Below are 6,597 nucleotides of genomic sequence, written 5' to 3'. Positions count from 1 at the left end.
CGCCTCCCGGCCTCCCCGCGCCGTCCCTGCTCCGCCGCCGCCGTTTGCCTCCTCTGCCGCGCCTCCCCGCCGGATCTGCTCACCTCCGGCGCCTCCCGCGGCCCCCGGCCTCGCCGGAGTTGCGCCAGGACCCGCCGCCATCGCCCTGTCTGCGGTCGGGGACGACGCCCTCGACCTTGTGGGCCCGAGGCCTCAGCCCTCGGCCCAGATCCGACCTCCAAGGCCCAGCTCTGGCCCAGCAAGCCCCGGCCTGCCTTCCCCTCCGTCCTGGGCCGAGCCCAATGGTGAGAGCCCACCAAATCCCGCCCCTGTCGCACTTTAGCTATCCAGCGCTCACCTGTTTTTTTCCTGAAATTGACTAAGTCCCCGAATCTGTGACATTATCATGCCATGTTCATCGCATTGTATCTCTGCATCCGTAGCTCCGTTTCGTGCGTATAATATGTCAAATTGTTCGTCTCGATGAGTACTTCATTTTATTCCATTGCATTATTTTCATTTGAGCTCATATTGATGCCCGAAATGCTGTTGGAAGAGTGCATGTTGATGTTAATCTGCTGAAACTGTTATAACTTGCTCATTTCTCATTTTTGCCATGATTGATGTGTGCATCCTATGAGGTTGATGTCTACATGTATGTTGATCTATGCCATGCCATCTTTCCAGGGGTGTATGCCATGTATTTTTGTGAGTTGTGTGTTGAGTGTATCAAGCTTGTTAAGTAGGGTAGTTGTTGTTGCTGTTTTCCTGACAGATTCTGTTATATTTTGTTGCTATGTTAACATGTTGCTACTAATCATTCTGTGCATAATCTGGAGATGTCCTATAAACATGTTTTGATCTACATGTCATGCTCTATCCATTAATGCCCTTAGTTGCAATTATAGCCTGCTGGAACATGTTGTTATCTTGCTCTAAAGTTTGCTAAATGATGTTGCTGTCAGCCTGTTAACATTAAGTTCACTTGTTCCCATGTGTTTTGCTAGTGTTCCATGCACCCTATGACCTTGCTCTTGCCATGCTTAGCTTCATAAACATGCCTTCTTACTGTTGGTTGCCTTGCCATGCCATGTATTGCTCTGTGGTGAGTGGTTCAAGCTCACCAACATGCCTACTTATCGTTGTTCCTGCCATGTTTGAATCTGTAATATAACTTACCATGTTTACATGGGTGCCATCATATCTTCGGTGCCTTTTTGGCTCTTGGTCAGTAAGGGACTTTTGATCTATGCTATTATTAGTTTCATGCCATGCCTTTGTTTTCCATGATATGTTCCTGTAACATGTTGTTTGCTTGCTCTAAACATTGCAACCTGATGTTATTTCTGCAAAGTCTGAAACTGTTATTATTTGCAATATCTCCATGTCTTTTTGAGCATGTTCTAGTTGTTTCTGGAGATAGCTCAGTGTTCATGTTTTGTTATGCTTTACCTGTACTTCATGTCCATGCCTTTTGTTATTATGTTGGGGTGATGTAGCATATTGTTTTGATGCTTGTAAGATGCCTAGTTGCTGTTATGGACAGATTGTTGTTATGACTTGTATAGAGTGTATGTGTTGCACCGATGCTCCGTTTTGAGTGTGCTCTATATGAAACTTGCTTGTTTTTGCATGTAGTTCCATATTATCATGTTGCATCCTTGTTTTGAGGTGTTTGCTTGATGTTTGTATGCATTTTACATCAATGCCATGCTTAACTTGTTTTGCTCATATCTTCTAGGTTGTAGCTCCGAATCTAATGAACCTTATATGTAACTTGACTAGAATTTCGTGTAGATCATATTGTTGCATCTTAACTTGCTGTTTAACAACTTGAACATAAGGTTTATTCAGTTCTGGACTAATTTCGAAATTTGCATATGAGGACTTACCGGAATTGTTATATGTTGTTTCCGGCCTCATTTAAACTTGCCTTGATGTGTTGGTCTTGTATGCATCATCTCTTGCCATGAGTAGCCTCATCTAGCTTTCTCATGCATCATGCTTGTTGTGCATCATGTCTTTCTCATGTGTGATGTGTTTACCATGTTGTGTGCTTCTTCTCGATAGTTCCCATTTCGTTGCGATCGTGAGGATGCGTTCGTCTACGTGTGGTTCGTCTTCGTGGCTTTATCTTCTTCATGGACTCGTTCTTCTTCCTTGCGGGATTTCAGGCAAGATGACCGCTACCCTGGATCTCACTACTATCATTGCTATGCTAGTTGCTTCGTTCTATCGCTATGCTGCGCGACCTATTACCTGTTTATCAAGCCATCCCATATTGCCATGAACCTCTAACCTTTGACACCATTCCTAGAAAACCGTTGCTTGGCTATGTTACCGCTTTGCTCAGCCCCTCTTATAGCGTTGCTAGCTGCAGGTGAAGTTGAAGATTGCTCCATGGTGGACAGGATTTTGGTTGGGATATCACAATATCTCTTATATTATTAATGCATCTATATATTTGGTAAAGGGTGGAAGGCTCGGCCTTATGCCTGGTGTTTTGTTCCACTCTTGCCGCCCTAGTTTCCGTCATGCCGGTGTTATGTTCCCGGATTTTGCGTTCCTAACGTGGTCGGGTGATTTATGGGACCCCCTGACAGTTCGCTTTGAATAAAACTCCTCCAGCAAGGCCCAACATTGGTTTTACCATTTGCCTCACCACCACCTACTTTTCCCTTGGGAGTAATTAACCCAAGGGTCATCTTTATTTTAGCTCCCCCAGGCCAATGCTTGTCTAAGTGTTGGTCCAAACTAGAGCCACTTGCAGCGCCACCTTGGGGAAACTTGAGGTCTGGTTCTAGTTGTACGTACTGCTCATCCGGTTATGGCCTGAGACGAGATACGCGCGGCTACTATCAGGATGTCGGCACGCCGGGAGGTCTTGCTGGTCTTGTTTTACCATTGTCGAAATGTCTTGTAAACCGGGATTCCGAGACTGATCGGGTCTTCCTGGGAGAAGGTCTATTCCTTCGTTGATCGCGAGAGCTTGTCCTTGGCTAAGTTGGGACACCCTTGCAGGGTATAAACTTTCGAGAGCCGTTCCCGCGGTTATGTGGCAGATGGGAATTTGTTAATGTACGGTTGTAGATAACTTGACACCAGATCCGAATTAAAATGCATCAACCGCGTGTGTAGCCGTGATGGTCTCTTCTCGGCGGAGTCCATGAAGTGAACACAGTCTTTGGGTTATGTTTGACGTAAGTAGGAGTTCAGGATTACTTCTTGATCATTGCTAGTTGACGACCGTTCCTTTGTTTCTCTTCTCGCTCTCATTTGCGTATGTTAGCCACCATATCATGCTTAGTCGCTGCTGCAACCTCACCACTTTACCCCTTCCTTTCCCATTAAGCTTTGCTAGTCTTGATACCCATGGTAATGGGATTGCTGAGTCCTCGTGGCTCACAGATTACTACAACAACAGTTGCAGGTACAGGTTGCGATGATCATGATGCGAGAGCGATGTTTGCTTGTTTTGGAGTTCTTCTTCTGCTTCTTCTTCGATCAGGGGATAGGTTCCAGGTCGGCAGCCTGGGCTAGCAGGGTGGATATTGTTTGAGTTTCTGTTTATGATTCATCCGTAGTCAGTTGTTGTTCTTGTATGATGTATTGTTGTATTCGTGTGGCATTGTATGCCTTTTGTATGTATCCCCATCTATTATGTAACGTTGATGTAATGATATCCACCTTGCAAAAGCGTTTCAATATGCGGGTCTATCCTTAGTGGGACCTTCGAGTTCCTTTTGGATAGGGTCGCATATTGGGCGTGACAAGTTGGTATCAGAGCCTCGACCGACCTTAGGAGCCCCCCTTGATTGATCGTGTAGTTTGGCCGTTGTTGAGTCTAGAAGAAAACTATTTTCGGAGTCTAGTTATATCGGAGAGTAGGAATTCTTTTTACTCCTCAGCCCCTTCATCGCTCTGGTGAGGAATCTTGACGTAGGTGTTTTGAATTACTCCTCTTCCCCTTCAAATTTTTCTTTAGGTTCACGCAGTTTGGTTTTTCCGATCGTTGTTCCTCGGCTCTTTTCATCCGGTGCATCCTCTCGTCAAGGCGGTTTGACCCTCTTTGTTTTTGCAACTTCAATCCTCAGTTCTTCCTCCGACGTTGTTGTTTTTCCTTGTCCGAAGTTGTATTTGTTTTTCCCACCCGCCCACCCTTCTTCCTCTCGGAACCGGAGTTTGTAATCGAGTATTCATCCTACTAGTGCGAAGTCTTTGCTTTCTTTCTTCAATGATTTCAACCGGTGTTTTCCTCTCCAAGATATTCGTTGTTTTCCCTTTCCAGTTGTCTTTGTTTTCCCGCCCTCCCACCCTTTTTTTCTTCCCGGAGTTTGAGTCTGTTTCGACCATCAATTTCATTTGTGCGGAGCCTCTTCAGTCCTTCGTCAATTATTTCAACCGGTGAATTCTCGTATCGCTCGCCATTCTTCATCTCTTTTCTTTCCGCTGGATTCAATTCAAGTTTTTTGGTGTTGATCACATTCTTTTCCTCGGCTCAAGTGGTTTCCTTGCTCGTTCGCCTCTCGCCAGCTTATCCTTCTGGAGTGCTGAAGACATCTCAGAAGATTCTGTTTGCATTCAATTAATTCGAGGTTGTCACCTCATGCAAATATTTCAATTGTTCCGGTGCATCATTTATCTGTTCAACATCCCTTTCCAACAGTGTTTTCTTTTAGTGCGCCCTAACCCACAGGTCTTTTCCCAGGATCTTACCTGACTCTTCTAATTCCCCCGGAGTTATTCTCAATTCTTTTCAAGTGTGACGTAAGAATGAATTTCATCAGTCACAGGCCTTCCCCAAGATCGCTTTCAAACTCTTTTCATGGTTTCCTCAACCTTTTCGGTTTTCATTCTCCCGGAGTATCTCAGTAATTTTGGTGTTGTTTTCCGTCGCCATTTGAAGATTGAAGAAGATTTTTTTCCTCTAAATCTTGTCCGTTCTCCCGGAGATTCGCGGTGTTAGCTCGATGTTATCCTATCAAATTGTTTCAAGTCATGCAAATTCTTTTCATCCATCCGGAGCATTTCAGGAGTTTCTTTCTCTCTCGATTATCCGGAGGCCATCTTTTCGGAAGATTTCTTAATTCTAAGTTTTCCAAATTCGTTCTCCAATTATTCTGTATCCGTGCCCCTTCGTTCGTCTCAATATTCTTCCGGTGCTTCGTTCAAGTGTTCTTTTATCAGCTCGTCATCTCTTCATTCTTTTGCATCTAAATCCCCTCAAGCATATTTGCTCTTCTAATTCTTCCCGGTGATTCATTCTCTTTCATCAATCATTTTCTAATTCTTACGGTGGTTCGTTCAAGATCCTCTTTCCTTGATTATCTTTTTAATTCATTCGTTCTTTTCAATCCTATCGGTGGTTCATGAAGACCTTCTCAAGTTTGTGATATGTCACTTCTCAATCCTTTTCTTTTGGAGTTTGTTCTTGATGAATAAATTCTAGTTCCAAGTGCTTTCATCTTTTCTTTTCCGGAGTTCAAATTTTCCTCAGCCATTTTGTCGGAACCTCCATCTAAATCATCGCAAGGCTCATCTTATTGTTTTCATCCTTCATTCTATCTCATCATCCTTTATTTTACCGGAGTTCTTCATGGTGTTCTTCATGATTTATTTCATTCTTCAAGAGTTCATCAAGTATCATTCCATCCTCTCAAGTTCGTTCTAATCCTACCATTTTCAGCCAGAGTGCTGCCTAAATCCTTTCAGTCTTATTCGTTTCTTTTCTCATTCTAACCACTCCGGTTAGAACGAGTGATTTCATAGTCTATCTGATTCCTTGAGTTTTCGATTCTCGTCATTCTCGTTGTTCCTCTCTTCTTCTCGAGTGCTCTCGATTCTTGGCTTCTTCTCTTGACTTCTTGTTTCACCTCATTCCTTTTTCCCTTCCATCTTGGTCCTAAGATCTCGGGACGAGATCTCTTGTTAGTGGAGGAGTGTTGTAACGCCCCGGATTCGATGCGCCAGGTGTCTTCCAGTTATTCGTCGTTGTTGCCATGTCATTTGCTTGCGTGTTGCACTTTATCATGTCATCATGTGCATCTCATTTTGCATACGTGTTCGTCTCATGCATCCGAGCATTTTCCCCGTTGTCCGTTTTGCAATCCGGCACTCCTATGTCCTCCGGCGTCCCCCTTTTGCCTCTTCTCTTGTGCGGGTATTAAACTTTCTCGGAATGGCCCGAGGTTTGCCAAGCGGCCTTGGTATAGCACCGGTAGACCGCCTGTCAACTTTCGTGCCATTTGAAGTCCGTTTGATACTCCAATGGTTCACCGGGTAACCGCAATAGCCTCTTTTGTTGCAGCCCAACACCCCTTCCAAAGTGGCCCAAAACCCAGCAAACTCCCCTCCATGCTCTCGGTCGTTCAATCACGATCGTGTGGCCGAAAACCGCACCTCATTTGGACTCTCCTAGCTCCCTCTACATATATATATGCCTCCCCCCTTTCAAAATCGCAGTCTAAACCCTAGTAATTTCCCCTCTCCGCCGCCGGACGCATCTCTCCGCCACGCCCGGACATGTCCGCCGCCCCAGCCACCTCACTCCGACCAATCGGGCGTCGCCACGTCAGCCCCGCCGCCGCTCCCCTCCACTCAACGCGCGCCACGTCACCC

This window comes from Triticum dicoccoides, chromosome 6B (genome assembly GCF_002162155.2).
Source record: "Triticum dicoccoides isolate Atlit2015 ecotype Zavitan chromosome 6B, WEW_v2.0, whole genome shotgun sequence".
Lineage (NCBI taxonomy): Eukaryota > Viridiplantae > Streptophyta > Magnoliopsida > Poales > Poaceae > Triticum > Triticum dicoccoides.
This window is presented reverse-complemented; position numbering follows the sequence as displayed.